General features: G+C 37.5%; 1 long non-coding RNA gene across 1 annotated transcript; it reads right to left on the bottom strand.

The window, feature by feature from the left end:
• Positions 1-2786: 2786 nt before the first annotated feature.
• LOC132712192 (uncharacterized) lies at positions 2787-24143 on the bottom strand. The gene is made up of 3 exons (XR_009622844.2): positions 24044-24143; positions 9154-9325; positions 2787-3862 (listed from the first exon to the last, which is right to left on the bottom strand). It is a non-coding gene; the product is annotated as an uncharacterized LOC132712192 (long non-coding RNA).
• Between the last annotated feature and the right edge of the window lie 398 nt (positions 24144-24541).

The raw sequence follows: 24541 nt of genomic DNA, 5'->3' as shown, positions 1-24541 counted from the left end.
CAATAGTGAGCTGTTTGGTAGAGGTTACCCTTACTTTGGCTGCATATAAAACATGGACATTTTATTTTACCTTTGACATATGACAGATGTAATCCCAGTGAATGTTATCAACATCAACCTCACCGTCAGCCATTGAGGTCAACATGGATACAAAATGAACGAGACACCAACATTAAATGAGGTGGTGATTAAAGGACAAGAAACAAGCAAGTCAATGCAAATAAAATGAACTGCATATTACTTTCAGAAGAGAAATTAAAAGCTTTTTTCCCCCTGCCCATGCACATGCTTGAATCTCACTTGTAATTGGGCAGGGTTATTTATTTATTTAGTTATACTGGTGAAATCATTTATGTTTATAACTATTGGTCTTCCTGGATAGCAAATTAAGCTATGTTATTAATTATTTAGCATGTTTTTAAACTTTATTCTAACAACACAATGTTTAAGCTAATTAAACAAATCCAGAAACAGGTAAGCAGCAAGAAAATAAATCAAGGACATGGAATAAACATAGTGATTGCTGAAGGTCAGGCAGGAAGAATAGATGTGTAATAAATCTGTAATGAATATATAAATTTTTTTGTAGCCTTCCCCTACAAATACAAAGGAAAGACTCCGGGATGAAAATGTAACTGTATGACTAATACTTACATTTATAATGTTCACTTGCGCACAGTCACTCACGCCCTTGTTACTTCCCGGCTGGACTACTGTAATGCTCTCTACATGGGGCTCCACTTGAAGAGCACTCAGAGGCTCCAACTGGTCCAGAATGCGGCTGCGCGGGTAATTATGGGTGCAACTTGTTGCGCCCATGTAACACCTTTCCTGCGCAAGCTGCACTGGCTCCCAGTGGTCTTCTGGGTGCAATTCAAGGTGTTGGTTACCACCTTTAAAGTGCTCCATGGCTCAGGACCTGGGTACCTATGAGACAGCCTTCTGCCACCGATAGCCTCCCACCGACCAGTTCGCTCCCACAGAGCGGGACTCCTCAGGGTGCCGTCGGCCAAATTATGTCAGCTGACGACATCCAGGGGGAGAGCCTTCTCTGTCGGAGTCCCTGCCCTTTGGAAATAACATTTTTCGCTCCCCTCAAGCCTCCACACATGCCCTGCACTTACCTGCATCCAAAACAGGCCATGGGACTCCTGGGAGGGGCGGGATGGCGTGGGTGGAGCCAGCCAAAAGTGGGATTTTTGGGGTTCTCTGAACTGCACAGAATCTTAGCTAGAGGTTCTCCCAAACCCATGTGAACCCCCAGCAGCCCACCCAATATGGACAACCATTTGACAGGGATGGCATAAGGTCTCCTGCCTTGAGGAGGCAGTTAGACTATGTTGGATTCTATCTTCTATATTTCTAGCTTCTAATGGGTTCCTCTACATTGGATGTGAAAGGCTGATAGTCATCTGTCTGGGCTTAATTTGTATTCTTGGCTGGACCCGATGGCCTAATTTTTCTCTCCAGGTCTACAATTGAATTAAAAACTGGTAGGAAAAAGTCCATTAAAAGTTTATTAACACTAGAATTCCATGCTTCTGGGATAGATTTCATTTTCTTAGTAGATTTAGATGACTTCACCCTAGTGAAGAGGCAATATTGATTAGATGATAGGACATTAATTTTAGCCATGTTAGAAATCCATTTTGGACAATGGCACATAGCTTTTGGCAAGCTACCCTCCATTTGCTCCTAAAATAGAAAAATTACTTACTGCCTAGAAATATAGAAAGATACCCCTGAATGGTGTATGAGAAAAAGTTTATAGCTAGTTCATGACTTCACATCACATCACAGCATACTTAATACTTAACTATAAAGAGATAGAATATACTGTATCTCTTTCAAAGTTATTACAAAGAGTTGATGTACTTGTATTATGATTTCTATTACATCCTGAAGGAAATTTGGGGAAATATTCACCCTAAGCATGCTTATTTGCTATTATTTTTGATAATTATCAAGCCGTCCGTGGGCTTTTAAAGATTGCAGCCAAGTTTGCTAGATGACATTTCTTGTCTCCCCTGGTACGTTGTTCAGCAAACGCAGCTCACTTTCCCCATAAACCAGAAGAGGGTGCTCTGAGAATATGTTTTCATGATTCATACAATTTTCACATATCCTTTTGTTCCTCCTTTTTTTTTTCGGGGGGGAGGGGGCGGGAATCTGAACTAAACCAAACCTCTCCTCTCTTTTCCATCATTATTCCATCATTATTTGTGCCCTTTGTAAAAGGATTTGCCAGTGAGTGAAAATCTCTCTCTCTTTCTGAATTAGTGAGCTGATTTTGAAAAGCTAAGCAACAGTAATGTTGGAATAAATCTTGTCAAACAATTCACTGCAAGTAATCAATCTGCTGTTTCAAGAAAGCAATGAGGTCTTCTCTGTATCTGCTGTATGTGCTGAGATTTTAGGGAGGCTGCTCCCTGGATATTAATTTTTTTCTGGAGCAGAAATAGAAGTGGGGTGGTAAAAGATAATGGTTACTATTATGCAATAAAACTGTTGCTCTTGTTTAATTGTTTTTTTCCCTCACAGCACTTCAGATGAAGAACCTCGTTTTGGTACTTCTCTTTTCCTCATGGCAGGATTAGGGTTAGGGTTAGGGTTAGAGAAAGGAAAAGATTATGATTATTAGAAGGAAGTTTAACCAGGACTCATGGTGTAGGTGAACTTTTGTCTTTTCCTCTCTCTAAGATTAGAGCAGAGTAACATAGATTTTGGTATTTATTTGGTGTACATTTACACCCCCCCCCAAAAAAAGAAAGAGATAAGATGGGTGCTTGATTCAGAATTGATTTTTTTTATTAAATTGAAAATTAACAATGAATCATCTATCCACCCATCCATCCATTTTAAAGAAGGTCAGTAACTTTCTGATGGATTAATGAAACCTTGCATTTTTCATTCATCTGCTCTAAATTAAGCAGGATTTTTTCTAACTACACATAATAGGAAGGCACAAATGGAAACTAAATTTGATTATTATACACCACCATAAAAGTGATTGGTTGTAGAGAAATTGGGGCAGCGTTCATTTATTTCCTTGTCCCTTGAATTATTGTCACTAGTTTTGAAAAATGCATTCAAAGCGATTGACGAAACAGATGATTGATTAAACTTCAAGAAATCAACTTGTTTCCAATATACTTGTGAGAGTTCTTCAGGTATGAACAAACAAAACCCAGCACCCAATGATCTTATTTGGGTTTTTTTTTTAATTTTCTTGTAAAGCAGCTCATTTTTATATACATTTCAAAGACAGAAGTATATCTATAAAAGATCAACTATAAAAGCAGCATTCCCCTTCTCCCTCCTGCTTCTAACTTCAGAAGAGTGGAATCCAGCAAACTGATCCAGGGATGAATGGCTGTACTATTTGGAAACTATCTCCCTTCCCATAGTAACACTGTTGTTTCAATCACAGTGTGCTTATCCTAAACTACTGCAAAATATGTATTATTAAATAAAGTATATTACTAATTCCTCACGGAATTCATCAAAGGTTTCAATTAACATTTAGCAAGCAATCTGTCAGAACCTCCATATTTTCTTGGATCTACCCTTTTTGGCTGACTGTGATTGATTGATCCTATACTGCTTTACCTACTACTACTGTCTACTATCCTATCTAATACTGCTACTACTATCCTCAGTGCATAGTGACTATAATGACAACCATATTTCATTGATCTTCAGTCCCCGAGGAACTTATTTTTCTTTATTGTGATGAAACTGCATAATTCCATCTTTGCCTGCTAGTCATGTTTTCTTTCTTCTCTAGGTCCAATGGCAATGCTCTTCTTGCCAGCTTGTTAGTCTATTTTAACTTCCCGTCCTCTCTCATGAGAGCCTTTCTCTGTGTGGGAAAAGAAAAGAATTTTTTTTTTACATCTTTTGTATTCCCATATTATCAGCTGCATGAAGAATGGTAGAAAGTACAGTATTTAACTTTTCATTCTATCACAATAATTTTTTTTTAAAATAAAACATATGGCTCAGATGTCTGTGGAAAATCTCAGTCAACCTGGTCATGGTTGTCCCAAAAGTGCTTTTTCAAAAGGCAACTGGAGCTAAAGAAGCTTCTCAGATGAGAAGCTAAACATTTTCAAGAAAAAAACAAAGTCCAGTTGCCTTTTGAAAAAGCACTTTTGGGACATATAACTCAGACAAAACAAATGGTACTCCCCCTAAACCAAATTGAATTGTACTTCAAAAACAAACAAACAAACATCTAAAGTATTAATACTTTTCAGAACATAAATGCAATTACTTGTTGATTGAAAGACAATGAACAGTAGGTAATCTGGCAAAGATGTCTAAACTTGGGAGCAACTCACCCACATCTTTCTCTTGAATTCCCCCAAAATGTGCCTTTCCATACTTTAGGAAAGAAAAAAAGAGAGTCTTTCTGACATAATAAAGCATGGAAAGGCTCATACAGAAAAATATTCTCTCTTGGTTATTCTGGTCTCAGTCATGTATGAATTTATAGGTTAGGATAAGTTATTTAATTTAACTTTAATCAGACCAACCATGTGATTGCTTTAATAAATGAGACATGGATCAGCTGAATTTTCCAAATTCTTTTCAAAGCAGATTCATATAATCCTAGGATTTCTATTGGTCTATCAAACTAGCCTGACCATTCCACTTTTTTAGATTGGCTGTGGATAGTAGTTATGAGATACAACCAAACCTATATTATTGCCAAAACTGATACCTTCAGGAATGTCTTTGCTATACTGTGATTTAATTTGTTTGCTCCTCTCCAGTTACTTTCTGACATTAGACAGTGATTTAGAACTAGAATATCTCTCCTTAGATTTCTAAAGAGAGGATATAATTGGGATAAACGGCACCAATTTACAAAAATTGGAACAATCTCCCAATGTGTATTCATGCATATATTAAATGTATGGAACAAGTTGCAATCTTGATATGCTATAATGAATAATCATCTGAATATCCAAAACTATCTTCTGAAATTGCCCTTCCAAAAAAATTGCAGCTGGTGTAAAATTGTATCCAAGTTATACCCAAGCTTTTCAGTTCAGAAAACTGTGATACTGGTTAGTAGATCCTTCTCTTTCTTTCTCTTTCTCTTTCTCTTTCTCTTTCTCTTTCTCTTTCTCCTCTTCCTCTTCCTCTTCCTTCTCCTTCTGTAGAAGTTTATCAGAACCAAGAGGGACTTCATAGATTGATATATTTTTGTTGTATGTAAATGACAGGATTATAGGCTGACCCAAAGTGATATAATCTGGCAGGAGTAAGACAAAAAACAAAAGGGAAAAACTACGATCTTCCCCTTGCTTTTTAGAGTAAGAAGTATTCATATTGCTACCGTACATTTATTTGCTTATCCATCCCTTCCTTTGTCCTTCCTGCTCCTGTAAGCCAGGAAAGATCAAACATGTTTGTAGCAGATAGCTTTTCTCCAAGGTTCCTATTCACATCCCTGGGCAGTAGAGATGAAAAAGTATGTGTTAAGACTCTGTGGAGTACATATAAGCTGGAAATGATGACGGAGGAAATGTTTAACACCCTCTGCTACTTCCAAAGTTGTCTGGGTTTAGCTTAGAAGTGCATTTCCTTTGGAACAGTAATGTGTAAACATATAATTTGGCATTTAGCAGTGGAGATAAAGTTAGGAAAGCTATTTTGCTATTTTTCATTCTGGGCTCTACAGGAGGGAGGAATCTTTGAAAGATTCTGATTTCTGGAGTATTTATGAATCTTTTCTATTAGCGACTAATTCTGTCTCATCTTCTGCTCCCCAATTTGAAATATTTATACTCAGCATTTGTTGTATTGCTCCAGAGTTGGTCTTGACTCTTAATGAGTACAAGTACATGTAACATTTTGGGAGAGTTTTGCCATTTTCTGAGGGCTAAGAGAAAATGACTGGCCTAATGTTAATCCTGTTGACTTCTGTGCTAAATCATGATTAGAACTCAGGCTCCCCCATTCCTAATCCAGCCTCTTAATCACTGATCAAACTGTCAAGGATGCGTTAAGAAGATAGATAAAAGATACCATGAGAATAATTAATAGGAAACAGATCCCATCTTTTTGAGAAGATTACAGTTAAAATCTTGCCTTTTGAGTTTGAAGCAGTTTTACATCTATTCCCCACAACCCTATCTTCTGGCAACAGCATTTCAAGATTCTGATGCCTGGAGTCATGTGCTGAGCGGCCAGCTATATACAGTGACTAAATAAAAAGATGAACTCAGCTGGCTAGGTTTCATTATATATTTTTTCCTGCAGAAAGGCAGGAAAACAAACTATATAGTTATAATTTCAGCATCTTTGGAAGTAGCAATAACACTTAGATTTATATACCACTTCAGAGTGCTTTACAGCCCTCTCTAAGCAGTTTACAGAGTCAGCATTTTGCCCCCAACAATCTGGGTCCTCATTTTACCCACCTCGGAAGGATGGAAGGCTGAGTCAACCTTGAGCCTGGGGAGATTCAATCTGCCAAACTGCTGGCAGCCGGTGATCAGCCGAAATAGCCTGCAGTACTGCACTCTAACCACTGCGCCACTGCAGCTCAAGTATCAAAATATCAAAGCTCTTTCTATAAATATTACGCTGCCACACATATATGCACATGCAGTATTTTCCCCCAGGGGCAGGATTTTGTTGTCATTCTAGCCATTGTTGATTTTTTGATCTTCTCAAAAGAGAGAGGGGGGAGGGGGAGGGAGGGAGGGAGGGAGAGAGAGAGAGAAAGAGAGAGATAGAACAAAATGAAATGATTCTAAAGACAGTATAAGGGCCAGACTTTAATGGTTTATCTATTTAATCCACAAACAATAGATTAGTTATTTCTAAGAGAATGATACGTTAGAGCCAAGAAGATATTAAATTTTTAGTGGAACAAATTAGCAGATCTCAGAGGAGGAGATTTGGTAAATTATTTAATATTGCTTCCCCATGCTACCCACTATAGCATATTTTCTTGTCTCATGCATTAAATATGAGGTCTAAAAATATATAAAGCTTTGAGAATCCATAGATCATGAGAACCTTTTGGAGAAAAGTTGTTATATCTCATGGCTACAGAGTTGGGTCTATTCAACATACTGTAAATTTACACATGAATATATGTGTGTATATGCATATATCTATGTATGAATATTGTACACCCACATCCACACACAAACATACACTATTACAGTAGTGTATTTTTAATCCACTGAAAAACAGAACATTAGAAGTAGAATTGTTTAAACTTGATTAACTCAAAATACCAGAAAGGATATTAGAACATTAAAGACAAAAGACATTGTAAATGAATATTAATACCCTGATTTATAAAAAAAGAAAGAAAGAAAGAAACAGAAAGAAACAGAAAGAAAGAAAGGCTTGCAATTATATTTGGTGATCACTGAAAATCTATATATCAAGTGACCTATGACCATAATTTCTCTTGATTAATTGTTTTCATATGATATGTCAGTTTGAGTTTTCTAAGATAACTTAAATCCATGGGGATCTACCTCCTTTCTGCTTGAGTTTTACCATCCCAAAAGTCTTTGAGGATGGTGAAACACCCGCAGCAGAGGAAAGCAGCTGGAGCAATCTAGGTTTTAGTCAAATTACATAGCCAGCTTTAGATGAAGCCGAGGTGGCACAGTGGTTAGAGTGCAGTACTGCAGCTGCTTCAGCTGACTGCTAGTTCAGCAGATCAGTGGATCAAATCTCACCGGCTCAAGGTTGACTCAGCCTTCCATCCTTCCGAGGTGGGTAAAATGAGGACCCAGATTGTTGGGGGCAATATGCTATTTAGTGTACTGTCTTTGGTGTAAACCGCCCAGAGTCCTCGGAGAGTGGACTGCAAAGAAATATGACTAATAAATAGATAAATGAATGAATGAGTAGAGGTTTTATGTCAAACTTGAAATGCCTGAGTTACTAAGTTCACACAAGCAAAATATAGTTAAACTGGGCATAAATAGAGCCAATGAAAAGGGAACATACAGGCTTCTGTTTCATGATATAAAATTTGAAATTAAGGATAGAGACAGTCTATGATCTTTTCATATTGAAAAGATCATATTGTCTAATCTATATTTAAATAAATAGCATTAATAAATAGCATTAATACTCTATTACAAAATGCACCATTAAAGAATTGAAAGGAAAATTAATAAATGTATCCTTTACAGGCAAGAAATGTAAGCAATAACTCACTCTTTCTCATATTTGAAGAAATTAGTATAAAACTATCTGGATATAATAAGTAGCTATCATTTAAAAGATGTTCAATAGGAGTATGCAAGATTCAGTTAGGAAATTTGATCTGAAGGTAATTTGATTGAATCACCTTTTTGAACTGGCTTGATTACTTAGATCAAATTATTGAATCAAACAGGTACAAGATGAATCAATTTATTTCATTTTCATAACTGTTTACTTAGAATGAAAATCTAATCTAATAGGCAATTTCAATCCAATCAGATCTGATTTAAGCTGTCCAGTATATCAGAATTATTTTCTCATTACTATGAAGTATTTTATTCCATTACCACCTCTTCTTTATTTTCAGTTTATTTCTTCTATTTAATTTTGGTACCTCCCAATGTTTACACACCTGAACAGATATATAATGATGGAATTTTCTTTGCATTTGCACAAGGATGTATATTATTGTGGTGTCATATAAGATGTGGTGAGTTTATTTTTTATTATGTAGACTATGTACAATTTTTGCAAGTATGGCTCAAAGGCAGAGGTATATGAGAAACATGGTGCTAGCTTGTATGCCTTGCAAATTGATTGTTCTGAAAAAGGCAGCCTAGGAAAATTTAAAATAGATCTCAAGAGTGTGAGTTCTAGATCTACACCAGCACTAAGATGCCACTTGCATGGAGGCTAACTGGATTTATTTAGCCAGACTCTGGCACGCAATGAGTTCCAACAGCAAATGCAGCAAAGATGTAAAGTTATCTAGGCAAGCCATGCCCTTCCGCTGGCACTGTCCTTGCCCCATTGTGAGCTGTGTGTTGGAATGACCAATTGGTTGCCACCCGGCCGTTCTGTGGCCTGGAACAGCTGACCGTTGGCCCGTTGCTACTGCTGCATCGACCAGCTGATTGTCAGCCTGTCTCTGGAGCTCCAAACCCCAGCTGCACTGCTCACTCTCTGCTGATCAGCTGGTCCTTGGCATTCGTCGGCACGCTGCTGCAGCCTCTGGGTCTCTTCATCCCCCATCACCAGTGCAGAGGCTCCTACCCTTCCAGGGCTTTGGGGTTTGACAGTAAATGTCTCATAGCAATTATATCTTCAGAAACAACTTTTCTTGCTGTTATTTCTAAGAGAAAAGAAACAAAAAGTAAATGGAGAATGAGATGCCAGATCAGATGAAAATTTACAGCTTCCCACCTTTATCTCTCCACTGACAACTTGTGTGATTTTTAAACCATATGTTTAAGGGAGGTTTTCAGTCCTTGATTATTCTTATTTGTCTCCTTCAATCCCTGTGAGCAGTTCCAGTTTGGCAGCTGAAACCCACAAATTCCTTCTGGGTTGTACACACTAAATTGTATAGGCTACCTTTAGGCTTCCACCACCTCTGGAAGAGAGATGTTCATTAGGATTTCTATTGATTTATTCAAAATGCCCAAGGACTTGGGTTGAGATTTTGGCATGGGATATTACACTTTCAGAAACAGCACCTCAATCTGAATGTGTATTAAGACTAACTGCCTGCTTTACCTTCAGACCACCCACTCTAGGTTAATTATTCCTCTCATCTTACTACAGGAACAGATTTAACGGCAAACTGCTCACCACATGCGCCAAGAAATTTGGATCAAGGTATGATAACTCTTCAGGGATCAAAATCTACCCTGTTTTTGCCAGTCTAAATGGCACAAACAGTTAACTATAATTGTAGAACAAGAGTGGAAACTGTTATGTATACCATTATCATTCTTTGCAGTGTTTGCAGAGAAGGTTCAGGGGAGCAGACTGACAACAGCATTTTTCTGTATGTGTGGTAATGTTGCACAAATGGCCAAAAACTGTTTCAAAAGCTGAAATATGAGTTTTGGACATGAGCCCATCTTCCTCATAGCATTTAAGGATACTTGGATTTCATTCACTTCTGAAGCAGAAGCGTAATTCCAGGAAAATGGAGCACTATTGTCATAATCTAACTACACAGTTTTACCCTTTTGGTTTTCATCAGACTGAGATACAGTTAGATGTTTATGGGGAAATACAGTACAGTATTGATTAAAAATCAAAGCAGAGAATAGATCTTTCATTTTCTGGCCTTCAGCTTCTGAAACAGTGTGCCTGGCAATTTAATCCTTGGTAGTGCTGGATTTAAGTTTTTGCTTTTGAATAACAGATTGATTTGTTATATAGTTGCTCTCCTCCATGATTTTATTTTGGAGAAAGACACTGTCCTGGTATGTCTTACCAAGATCTGGTTGGGCTTAAGGTGGTGTTGATTCCCTTCTTGGAAATGTACTCACATGGGGTTTTTTGTTCTGTACCACCTGAGAGCCCAGGGAGAAGAGGAGGGGAACTGTTTTTACCCATGAGTCTTTATAGGCTTTTGGAGACTCTGCTCTGTAGATAAAAAGATTTCCCTGTTTCTTTCATCTTTTCTTATAGGAAAATAGTCCAGCCTATCAAAAGCAATATTGTAGAAGAAAAAATAGCAAGAGAGGAAAGAAAATATTAAGAGACCACCTATCTACTCTAGACAAATTCAAATCACTAAGACCAAATGGATTACATACATCCCAGAGTTCTGAAGCTGCTGGCAGACATGATCTCAGAACCACTGAACAAAATATTTCAAAACTCCTGGGAAACTACTAGAGGTCTGGAAATAGTTGAGGTGGTCTCAGTCTTATGGATACAGGAAACTTCAAACCAGTCAGCCTGATATCAATACTTGGGAAAATCGTAGAAAAGATAATCAAGTGGTGGCTTTGCAAGCAGCTAGAAATGAGCAAAGCTATTACTAGAAGCAAGCATGAGTTTGTTAAAAACAGATTATATCAGACAAACCTTATTGCCTTCTTTGACAAAGTGACTAAATTGGTGTATCAGAGAAATACAGTGGACATAGTTTACTTGGACTTCAGTAAAGCATTTGATAAAGTGGACCACAGCCTAATTCTTGGCAAGATAGAAAATGTGGGACAGACAACATCACCACAAGATGGATTCACAACTGACTGACCAACTGCACTCAGTGCGGAGTCCTCAATGAAACTACATCTAAATGGAGGAAAGCATTCATTGGGACACCTCAAGGTTCTGTCTTGGGCCCAGTGCTCTTCAACATCTTCATAAATTATTTAGAGAACAGGATAGAAGGCAAACTCATTAAATTTGCACATGATACCAAGCTGGTGGTTTATCTTTAGAAGATAGACTCAAGATACAGAAGGATCTTGACAGACTTGACAAATGGATTTTATCCAACACAATACAATTCAGTGGTGAGAAAAGTAAGGTCTTATAGTTAGGCAAGAAAAATAAAATGCACAGGAATAGAATAGGTGGTATCTGGCTCAACAATAGTGATTATGAGAGCAGACTAGGTGTCCTAATAAGCAACCACTTATGAGTGGTTGAGTCGACAAGTTGCCAAAAAAGCCAATGGAGTCCTAAACTACATCAACAGTAGTACTGGTATAAAAAGATGTTGAGACTCTAGAAAAAGTTCAGAAAAGAGCAACAAAGATGATTAGGGGACTGGAAGCTAAACCATACAATGAATGATTATGGGAAATAGGCATCTAGTCTAATAAAGAGAAGGACACTGAGTGACATGATAGCAGTCTTCCAATATTTGAGGAGTGTCACAGAGAAGAGGGGATTGATATAATCTCCAACCTGAGGGCAGGATAAGAAGTAATGTACAAAAGTTTATCAAAGCTAGAATTAAGGAGAAATTTCCTGACAGAGGAACAATCACTGTGATGACTTGGCTCCATGAGTAGAGGGTGCTCCAACTCTGGAAGTTTTCAAGAAGAGATTGGACAGCCATTTGCCCAAAATGGTGGAGGGTGTCCTGTTTGAGCAGAGGGTTGGACTAGAAAACCTTCAAATTTCCTCCCAACTCTGTTATTCTATGTTATATCATTCATGTTAATCTTCAGGTTCTTTAAACCCTAATACTTTCTTCTCTTGATAGATTTAGTAAATTTGATAAATTTGTAATCCACTTAGGCCCACCAAGCCCCAAAATTCAACCAGTCAGGTTGATAAATCACCCAAAAGAAAAAAAAAGTTCAAAGAGGAAGGAAAAAAGAAAGTTCTTTGCTATTTCCCAGCTTCTATTTACTTTTTCTGTTTAGTTTTCATCTAAGTTCAAAGACCTACACTGTTAAAAAAGTTACAGTGTTTTGCTCTCTGTCTCTGCTGTCTTTTATAAACAATTTGCTAGAGCAGGTGTTACTGTAACGAACAAGTTTATCTTCAATATATAGTCAAGGTCATACTTTCACTACTTTTGCTTCTCTGCAGTTTTCTCCAGTAGATGTCACTGTTGCTCTATTTCTGCCTCTTTTTCTTTTGTTAGCTTAAATTGTATCATCTGGTCCAAAGTTTTTTAAAAGTCCCAGGGGTCCAAATTTCATATTCCAAAAAGTTTTCAACTTAATCTATCTTGTATTTTAAATCCCCAGTCCAACTTCCTAGCTTTTAAATTTCTTCTCTTTTTTAAAAAATCCTCTTTTCTCTATTCCCAGTTCTATAAATAGCTTGCAAGTTTGCTTGCCATTATTCTTGGGGGTGGAAAACAAACAATTCCACTCTTCTTCTTTGAGTCCCACTTTCTCCCAGGTTCATTTTAAGGGGGTAAATTCCACAACAGGAGTTGGAAAAATCTCACCCAGATCGATCACACTGTTCTTCACATTCTATGCTTGCTACATTGGTTGGCTGTTACACCCCAGTCAGGCACACAATGGCCGTCTTTTTCTTCCCGCCGGATTGAGAGCTTTCTCCATGTCAAATAAGGAGTATGCAGTCTCCTTGTGATCAGGGGAATGTCCTCTGTCTTTATCACCCCTCCAGGTTGATTTGGGTCCCTCAGAACCTCCTGGTAGGTCGAATTCAGTGCGATGCCATGGAGCCCCGTGGAGATGTATCATATCGCCGCGATATCAGCCCCACCTCCTCCTATGTTCTACCATCCAGACCACCCTTTTAATGAGGTACTTAGTCAAATTGGTTGCTGAAATCAAGATATATCATAATTAAAGAACTGCTGTGAATAAAGGAAGTTACTTAATGAAAAAAAAAATAAGATAGGGCTGATTTGGCAAGGACTTTCTTGTAAAAAAGAAAGAGCCTGTAGTACAGTGGACTAAAGCACTGTTATTAACAGATTAACATCTGCTGCTTGCAATTATTGCAAGTTCAAATCTCACCAGGCTCAAGATTGACTCAGCCTTCCATCCTTTCAAAGGTAGGTGAAATGAGGACCCAGATTGTGGGGGCAATAAGCTGACTTTGTATAAATATACAAAAGTATGAAGGCTATTGCTTAACGCATTGTAAGCTGCTCTGAGTCTCCGGAGAAGGGCGGCATATAAATTAAAGAAAAAAAGAAAAGAAAAGACCAGGGCATTGCAGGAAACCTAACTCAGAGAGCTGAGCTAGAAAAATAAATAGGGTGGGGAGGTAGAGTTTACATGAGAATGCCTGGTTCTGATGTCATGGATGTTTGATCAGCACCAAATCCCACTGAGTTCTGAAAGATGCTCCTAGGTACAGGATAATAAAATTTTATTTTCTAGCAACGTTGTCAAGCCAAACCCAAGAGCTATGTGGAACAATTCATCCAGAGTTTTATTTGGGTGATTTCCAAGAATGTTAGATAGCCTCCCTTCTATTAATGCACCATTTCTTCTATCTTGTGTCCATACCCCTTCTTCCATACACACTTCAGATATTTGAAGCAACTAGGATAAGATGTATGTCTACTTATCAATCATGGGCAGGATTTTGTGAGAATTTGAGCAAACAGGAGCAATAAGCACTTATGGGACAAAGAACACTGAGGTTCACTACAGGAGGAGATGATATGACAGTATCATAATATATGAACTATATGATATCCGGATAGTGAGCTAGGTCCTCTACTGTTATATGGAGATAGATGGATGGTTTATCAAACTTAAGGAAGTTCATGTTGCTGAATTTGTGAATATCAGATGAATCACTCATAAACTCCTATTCAAAGGGAAGAACGTACTTAGTCTGGGTCATACTTCCTGCACTATTACTTGCAATTTTACTGAGATCTGCCATGAATATTAATGGCAGAAAGCTGCTCAGGGGAAGCAAGTAGGACTTGCCTTTTTAATCAGTGTGTTTAGAACACCAATGTCTTGCTGATACATCTAGCTAGTCTAACCTACTCTCTACCAACATATAAAGCAGATGCCTCTTCTCCACAAAACCTTTAAATATTTAAGGACAGCCAATTTAGCTGTATTCTATGTGATTTATACACATTCGGAGATTAGGGGATTGTAGTCAATTCAGGCCCTCACCAATATAACTACACTTCTTACTTATTTTGAAATGACTGACTTGTTCTACTGAGAATTCTGTACCAATGAGGAACTTAGAAATTAATGCTCTGTTTAATCCGGACAGTGTATAGATTAAACAAATAGAACAAATGATAACAGGCCTGTAGTTAAATAAGGATACAACAGATAGAAACAGGGATGGGAAAAAGGGATTATTAGCTAGTGACAAGCAGAAGAGATGCACCCAAGTATATAGTATGAATCCAAGTATCCAGTAACTTTCCTCGCCTCTGAAAGCTGAACCCTGGCACATTCAATTTCATTCTAAAACACTGTGGAGGCATTCTTTATTTTTAGATCATTTAAGGTGTTGTTTCTGCCTTTTAAAACCATGACATTAAGCCTTCTCAGGGAATATGAAGGATGATTTCCTTCTGTTAAGGTCAGCAACAGAGATCCTTTTACATATTCAACCTAAGAGGTGTGGATGACAGAATTGTACTACTGGGTCTTTATGTTAGCAGCTCCCAGAAGAGCTAATGAGAAGCTCCACACTCCTTGTCCTTCCTGATGTATTTACATGAAGAAAACCAAAAGCCCTTTTTCCATGAATGCATTTTCTGTGTGCTACCTTATGTTCCTGTATTGCCCTATTTCTTTGGGAATAGCATTTTTTCTCTTTTTGTCTTGCTACAGTCAATGTTATTGTTTTAGGACTTTCCTGCTTATTATTTTTTCCTGCTTATTTATTTATTTTCCCTGATGATAAGATGCTGTGAGATTGTATTTGGTCAAAGAGCAATATTTTATTTTAGGAATGGCATCCGGGGACATATGTATTTTCATAGGTTCAGTGCTTTCATATGAAGCAAACTGCTGACTAGAACTCTGGGTATTCCAGGAGATATAATGGATGATTCTAATTTTACTTAAATATAATATATCTAAAAGCAAATTGTTGACTAGAACTCTGGGTATTCCAGGAGATATAGTGGATGAATTTCCCAACTAGCCATGATATTGCTAAGAATTTTGGGAATTAAAGTCAACAGATCACAGTGAGATCTAGGTTAGTGGATCCTGCAGCAGCTTCTATATAAACTGGATACTACAATAAGCAGAGGCATCATAATCCTTGGTCCATGTTTTTGTCTTTCTATATAAATAAATAGATAGTTGACAGGGAAACAGATATACAGATATAGATATACTGTTTGAGGTTGAGTATGAGTTTGTCACATAATCTTATGCCAACTTTTTGAAAGTTATCAGTTAAGTAATTTGGACATGTCCAAGAATGGTACACTAAAATAGACACCCAGAGAGGATCAGGGAGCTGAGCAGTAACCACAAAAATCTATGCTGTCCTTATTATTGCATAATAATGCACCCTGCTTCATTTTTCTCACTAGCCACACTGCTGACTATCAAACAGCTTGCTGATTTGATGGCAACAGCAACACAACTCCATACCTGTCACTGACATGCTGTATAGCCTTATCAAATAACATATTTCTTATTGCCTACAACAGGGGACAACCATCCCCACTGTCTATGGAGATTCTCAGTCATCCAGGTCATGTTTGTCCCAAAGGTGCGTCTTCAAAAGGCAACTGGACTGAAAGAACTGAAGAAGCTTCTTGGATTAAAAGCAAAATGTCCTCAATGAAAAACAAAGTCCAGTTGGCTTTGTTTTCAATTGTTCTCCCTTACCATGCCAACGAATAATATAGTGAATCACAAGGCAGCCAACATCAACAAGGCATTCGACAAAGTAGACCACACACAACCTACTTCTTGGTAAACTAGACAAATGTGGGATAGACAGCATTACCACCAGATTGATTTGTAACTGGCTGACAAACCATTCTTAACGAGTAGTTCTTAATAGAACTACATCTACATGGAAGGAAGGAAGAAGTGGAGTACCACAAGGTTCCATCTTACACCCAATATTCTTCAATATCTTCATAAATGACTTGGATGAGGAAATAGAAGGAGAACTCATCAAATTTGCAGATTACACTAAACTAGCAGGAGTAGCCAACACCCCAGAAGACAAGCTCAGGATCCAAAAAGATCTTGACAGACTTGAACAATGGGCCCTATCCAACAACATGAAATTTAATGTGGAGAAAAGCAAAGTTTTACATGTAGGCAGAAAAAACCCAATGTTTGTGGGGCTGCGACAAAGAAGAGGGGGCCAACTTATTTTCCAAAGCACCAGAAGGCAAGACAAGAAACAATGGATGGAGACTAATCAAGGAGAGAAGCAACCTGGAACTGAGGAGAAACTTCCTAAAAGTGAGATCAATTAACCAGTGGAACAGCTTGCCATCATAAATTGTAGAGGCTTCATCACTGGAGGTTTTAAAGAAAAGAATGGGCAGCCACCTATCTGAAATGGTATAGGATCTTCTGCTGCAAGGAGAGCTGGAAGACCTCCAAGGTCCCTTCCAGTGCTATTCTGATTGATATTCATTGCTTATTCAGTTTGTAAAAGATACGGGAGAGATTAGCACTGAAGACGTTATTTCTGGCGAAAGCCTGTTGTAGTTTGAGACACATACAAATTACCAGTCAAGTAATAAAGTGCTTGGCTAGATACTTAAAGTAATATCAGCTGTGGCTATCTCCAATATAATGTGGATGAGAATTCTGTTATGTCATGTAAAAATTTGCACTCACTCTGCTAAATGGATGCGCTTAGTGCTGTATGGAATCTGTCAGGAGCCTCTCTCTATGTTCAAGACAGTACTAATGCAATGTGATGACTTTACCCTTCATTGTACATTAACAGTTTGAAGATGAAGGGTTGTGCTGTCTCTTAAGGAAGGCTGAGTGCTCTGGCTGCACAAGCCAGTGATTTTATAGCTGGGAGCAATGAAAGGCAATTTGGACTGCTCATGAATCCTGCTGCTTTAGCTCTAGGCCTCTGCAGAATTTGATACTGGTTCATGTCTGACTGAGATAGGATGGAATGACAACATATTTGGCTGCTAAGCAATAAAGATTCATTTCAAGGGTAGAAAATGTATGGACTAGGAAAACAGTATCATATGGTAGACATCCAAATTCCTTTATTCCTAAATGAAAAACTTGTGCAACCCAGAAGGTTTAGAATGAACATTTTAGTAGTTAAAATTTAGTATTAATAGGAGATTGCTATGAAATTTGGTTGCACAGGTCTGTAAATGGAAGAAATTCAACAGGAAGAGGAATCTATGGAACTGGCTTCTCCCCATCACATCACCCAGTCCAGAGGTGGGCTTCATCTGGTTCTGACCAGTTCTGGAGAACCGGTAGCGGAAATTTTGAGTAGTTCAGAGAACCAGTAAATACCACCTCTGACTGGCCCTGCCCCCATCTATTCTCTGCCTCCCGAGTCCCAGCTGATCGGGAGGAAATGGGGATTTTGCAGTAACCTTCCCCTGGAATGGGGTGGGAATTGAGATTTTACAGTATCCTTCCCCTGCCACACCCACCAAGCCACACCCACCAAGCCATGCCACACCCACCAAACCACACCCACAGAACTGGAAGTAAAAAATGTTGGAACCCACTACTGACCCAGTCCCATTTGTTGAGGCAAGGAAGGTATACTACAGACCTGTCAGTCAAAGAATTTTGACTGGCAGGGTCTAAAAGGAGGGCCTTCTCTGCTGTTACCCCCTCCAGAGGTGCCTCTTGGTCTTCCACAAGGGGATTAAAACTTTGCATGTGACCTTGCATCGGGGACACAGAGGCCCATCCAACCATGGGTCTAGTTGGCCCCATGAGAACCAGTCTGTTTTAACAATTGCTAATCCCCATCCTGGCATTTTCCACCTTTTTTTTTTTAATTTGATTTATATGCCGCCCTTCTCCGGAGACTCAGGGTGGTTTACAATGCGTTAAGCAATAGCCTTCATCCTTTTGTATATTTTATAATGTTATTTTTATAATTCTACAACTTTTAAATCGTAAATTATTCTGATTTTAATGTTAATTTTGTTGACTGTATTGTATACCCCCCAGACCTCTCTCTGATGATGATGGGTGGTTAAGAAATATTAAACATAAAGAAATATTTGAGAAAGAGCAAACAGGATTGAGATTAAGATGTGAATAAAGAAGGTGTTGTTAGACAGCATGAACTATGCAGTAAAGATATTAAGGATTTTGTCCTTACTGTACTCTGCATATCTAGAGTTCCGTTCTCTGCAATTAGCATTGTAGAGGAACAACTTGAAAGATGCATGGGAATCAGTTGCCGGTGCTTAGCCAGCTGAGAGAGAGAGAGAGAGAGAAAGAGAGAGAGAGAGAGAGAGAGAGAGAGAGAGAGAGAGAGAGAGAGAGAGAGAGAGGCTGGCAGGTTTTTGCAAGCAGCAAAATTGCTCAGTGAGTTAACTGGGAAAAGATTGAGGCTCAAAGAGCCAAGAGGAAAAACATACCAGACAGTTCAGAATGAAGGAAATTCAATCCAAGAGGACCGAGCAATTGAGCACCAGAGAATGAGAAACTGCTATATTACCCAGATGTTGCTGCAGGTATTTTAGCAAGGGAGGAAATTGGTTGGTTTAAATATTTTAAATATTGTTGTGAAACTGTATTCTTCTCTTGAGAAACTGAAATGCGATATCATGAATTTTTCAAGTATTTAAAGAGGTTATAACTTACGACCTCTGTGACCCAAAATACAGGATTTTAAAAAACTGAAGGCAGGAGAAGCGGTGAGCATTCCTAGCACTGAATGCACTCATGCAAAGACTGAACAGGCAAGTGTGAGGAATGCTTTAATTTGCTTTTTTATGCATTGATTAAGTGGCTGAAATGTCTTCTTCCTGACTATGAAATGTCTGTGAAAGAAGTTCATAGCCAAAACTGAGATTCAGTAAGATAATTATCAGCTACAACTCAATAGCAAATCAGATTATGGTAAACGACATGCAAAGCACAATGAGAAAAAGCCTTTGCAGATTACCTCAAACCGGTGGCAAAATTCATTTTTTTTACTACCAGGTCTATGGGCGTGGCTTGGTGGGTGTGGCAGAGGAAGGATACTGCAAAATCTCCATTCCCTCCCCACTCCTGTGGGAAGGATATTGCAAAATCTCCATTCCCACCCCACTCTGGGGCCAGCCAGAGATGGCATTTTCTGGTTCTCCAAACTACTCAAAATTTCCTCTACAGGTTCTCCGAACTACTCAAAATTTCTGCTACCGGTTTTCCAGAACCTGTCAGAAACTGCTGGATTTCACCCCTGCCTCAAACTCAGTGATATAAGGCTATATCAGTCATTCCAAAGATATGAACAGTTTAGTTGTCATTATCAAAAATACTTGTATTTTAAGAATTAGAATATAAATAATTGCAAGAATGGATGATTGATACCTGCCTTGAGAGATGTTTCTCATTTGTTCCTCCAATCCTCTGCATCAAACATCATTCTATTTTATGCGTGTTTTAGAAGAGGTGTCTTCTACACTATTGAGTGCCATTTATGTGCAACCATGTATTATTTCTTACTGTGCAACCAATGACTTTTCTGACCTAACCTGGATTCCTTAGAGGCACTGCGTGAGGGTTTCCACTGTGGTAATATCACTTGAGGGAAGAGATAATGAGAGTAGGCTTAGACTTTAATTTATCATAGGTTGATATTATCTCCTACTGCTACGCAACAGACTGCACATTTATTGTTAGAGCAGAAAATACTGATCCTCTCTGGCTTTCTGCTATTATGCTGTTATCCCAAATTACAGTAGCAATTTTGTCTGATGAATAGATATGTGTTTGAGTAGCAGCTGCTCAGCATTCTACTTTTTCTTTCTGCACCAATCCCGTTTCAGCAAAAGAAGCAGGAAAGAGACACTTTCCTGAAGGGCACCATTCTGAAAACCATACGCTATCTTTTAGCTGAAATTAAGTTGCACCTGGGTATTTTTATACTGCTAGACTGCCTTGTCTCATTATCGCTGTCTTTGCCTGTTTCACTAAGACGGTGGCACTATTTCAGTGAGCATCTGGGTGGATTAGACTAGGGCTATCTTAACTGGGGTGCATAATTCTTATTGATGTGTTCTTCTTTGCCACCATTTAATTGTCAGCTATATTTTGCAGAACAAATATGGGCGTCCTAGGTTAGATTTTAATCTGACCAAAACAAGGAGAGCATTTACTATTTTTTCAAAGTAAAATACTGAAATATCTATAGGCTAAAGGGTGAAAGCTATGGACAATTTAGGTGAAAAACCTGGTAAAATATCTCTATCTGTGATGACCTTAGACAGCAAAATTTATCTTTGTAAAATCAAGATGGGCAAGATACAAGGGTATGGTTATAAATTTATAAAAGACTAGGTTGACAATGTGCCAATTCTTTCAGTATTAAAACAAAAGTTTTATGTATTCAAGAAATCAAAAATAAAACAATATTAATAAGCAATAAATATATTAAAAGTATTTTGGACTAAAGGCACACAAAGCAATCAGGTAATTGCTTGGAATTTCACTGTTAAGTAGTTAACACAGAAACTTTAGATTAAAAACATCTGCAGTATGCAATGAACAATTCTCTAGACTGCCTGAAGGAAAACTAAGAACATAAATAGATAAAACAATCCAATAGCAAAAAAGGAAAAATGTTTCCTCTCCTTATAGGGGATCATTTTAAAATTGTCCTTGTGGAATTTAGCAAGTTAAAAGAAAACTGAATTCTCATTTCAGGATTTGGAAAATCATCAAAAAATGTCAAGGAAAAATAAGATTCCCTTCTCCCTTGTTAAGGATATTGTTGTGTTACCAACCAGCAGAGTAAGTGCACAGAGAAACGGTACTGAGAGCAATGAATACAATACATACATACATTTATATTTTCTGCTACCCGTTATAAGTTTTGCCCCTTCCAGTTATTTTATCCATTTTTGAAAATAAAATGTTTTGACCTTCCCATGTGCTCCAAATAAGGGTTCCTTTGATAAATTCAATCTTGAGCCATGTCATAATTGTTTGACAGGAAAGAACCACAGAGGAGGAAGCTGAACATCAGATTGTACAATTATGTACAATTTGGAAGGAATCAATCTCTTTGGGAAACACACTGGCTAAAGTGGAGATGATTGTAGACTTGTTGAATATAAGCAAGAATGTGTGCAATTCTCTGGTCTGAGCGTAAACAAGAAGAATGGGTGTCAAACTCACGTTGTCACAGCGGTGTCATGTGACATATTGGGACTTCGCCCCCCCCCTTGCTAAACTGGGTGTGGGCATGGCCAGTGCATGATCCATCTGGTCCGTGGGTCACGAGTTTGACAGCCCTGAATTAGATGGCCAAATACAATGAAGAGATTGGGACATTAACAAAGGAAAATGCCTGATTTCTTGCTCAATACTAATAAAAGAAATGGTAGCAATTGATACAACAGTAATTTTTAAAATACTAATAATTGTAATGTCCTAGGAAGTGTCTGGCTAATTCTCACATCTATGCTAGAAATTAATGCCCTTCTCTACACAATTGCTATGGTAAAGATAAATCAGGCTTTATAGGGTTACCATATTTCAAAGGATGATACATCAGAACTGCAGAATATTCCTTGACACTTGCATAGCACAGATTTTTATGGATTAATTTACTTAAAATTTTATATGTGACACTTTTTGGACTATTTTATACAAGAAAATAGAAACCATGGAAGATAAAAACAACCGATACAACATAAAATAAAACAACAAAAGCAGCTTTTGGGGATATCCAAGATTTGAAAAAAAAAGTTAAAAAAAGAATTAGTTATTAAAAAAGAAGGGGAAGTAGAAAATAATGTCATAGAATCTGAGCATGGACAAAACGTGCTAACTGATTATTGGACAGAGGATCCTAGAAAGCATGGCATCGAATGAAATGGATTACTTTGAAAGTAGGAGCACTCCATAGTCCATGGGGTGGGGCAGATCCATGGGGTGGGGCAGATAGGAGAAGAGAGGAGAGGAGAGGGGAGGGGAGGGGAGGAGAAGGGAAGAGAAGAGAAGAGCTCTATTTTCCATTATTGCTATGCCATAACACTTAAAAGGGATCCCAAAGTTTATATTCTTACTGCAGATGTGGATAAGAATACCAGAATAAAAACAATGCCTTAAGATATTTACAATGCAAATCTTCAGGAATTTCAGAATGAACAGCCATTGCTGTTCTATCTAAAATCAGTTATCCAATATTTAGCTTCCATTAAAAATCTGATGTTGAATTTTCAAAAACAGATCCTTGCAAACAATTAATTATTTCACATAAATTCGGTAGTAATAGGGTAAGAATGGTAAGGTTCATCTTATCAGGAATGATAAGATGGGAAGCATTTTTTACTTGTGTATCTAGCAAATGTGTGTATAGTAACAGCATTTCTAAGTTATGAATGTGAGCTTTCAGAGTAAATTTCAAGATGAATTGCTTACTTAATTCCAACATAACATATCCACAGCATTATTTCAACTTTGTCAATAGTCAATTAATTTTGAATTTGCATGCCCCATCGAGTCTCTACAATCTTCAGACAGTGGTTCTGTAGTGTATGTAGTACACTACATATTGAGATTCTTTTCTAAGGCTGGCTGAGTCCAATTGTTCAAAATGGAGAAATATATTTTATTTATTGATTTACTGTCATATCTTCAAACACTTTCCTTCTTAAGTATATCAGTCAGGTATAATAAATAGATTTTGTTTCTTTATTGATTTATTATAACCATAGTTATATATTCAATCTCTAGGGTATATCTGTGTGCTATGTTTGTCTGTATAAGTGTATTATTTGATCTGCTATACACTTTGGTTCACCTTTACTAATTTCTCTACTTTCTAAACTTTTAAAATCACAACAGCCTTAGATGGTGAAGACACCATCTAATCCTTCATACTGTGTCCAACATCAGTATTAGCCACTAATATCCATAAATTTGCCTAGCCCTCTTCTAAATTGGTAGCTATATTTGAAGTTAGCATATTCCATGGTTTAAATTACTTCACATTTAGTGTCATTGGATGACTTTGAATTATAATAATCTGAAAGTGGAAAAAGAATTTCTCTTTAATATTTTTGCACATCACGGATAATTTTATCTTAATATGTTTCTTTTTTAATTGCCTTTACTCTAAATTAAACTTTTCCTTACAAGGGAACTGCTCTAATAATTTGAATTATTTCTTCTAGCAAGTTTTCCGGCTGCTTAATTTTTTGAGGTATGATAACTAGAATTAACCAGATCAGAATTTGTTTTAGAGTATGCTGCACATTTAAAGTTTTTTTGGAAAGAAGAAAGAAAGAAGGAAGGAAGGAAGGAAGGAAGGAAGGAAGGAAGGAAGGAAGGAAGGAAGGAAGGGAAAGAAAAAAAGAACCAAATGTTAGTTCATGATAGATTTGTACAAGATTTATATAAGTGCAATGTCATTATATACAATTGCTTTTAATTCCCTTCCTATTAATTCTTAGCATAGAATTTTCTTAAATAAATTTTTAAAATACATACTGAGTTGACATATTCACTGCAAAATTCACCATGACTGGGGAGATTCAATGATCCTCAAGCCTCACTGAGAGCCAATACTGAGGAAAAGAATCAGTCAAATTCTTAGCTACAGTATATTATAGGTACAAAAGGAATTTAACTCCATGTGGCTAAACATGCAGCTGGATTGACAGGCTCACAGGCAGCAGAAAGGAAAATGCTAATCCCCTTTCATTTCCCCCTCCCAATCTGTTTATAGAAGTTGGGATCAGACATCATGGAGAGTAGAATAAATAAGAAGCTCATGGAAGACAAAAATATATTTCTCCATTATACCTACTAAGCTAGGAGTTGGAAAATTTTAGACTGTGGACTTTTTGAACAATTGTATGGCTAACTTGGAAATGTGCAGTTTTGGTGATTAAAATGTGCCTTGCACAAAATGTCATTAAAATAATTTTAATGTTTTTACTATAATATACTATATAATATAATATACCTGTCAGCAAACATAATCAAAATCTGCTACTCAGGAT

The sequence above is a fragment of the Pantherophis guttatus genome, chromosome 1 (assembly GCF_059756535.1).
Source record: "Pantherophis guttatus breed Tessera chromosome 1, ASM5975653v1, whole genome shotgun sequence".
Lineage (NCBI taxonomy): Eukaryota > Metazoa > Chordata > Lepidosauria > Squamata > Colubridae > Pantherophis > Pantherophis guttatus.
This window is presented reverse-complemented; position numbering and strand designations above follow the sequence as displayed.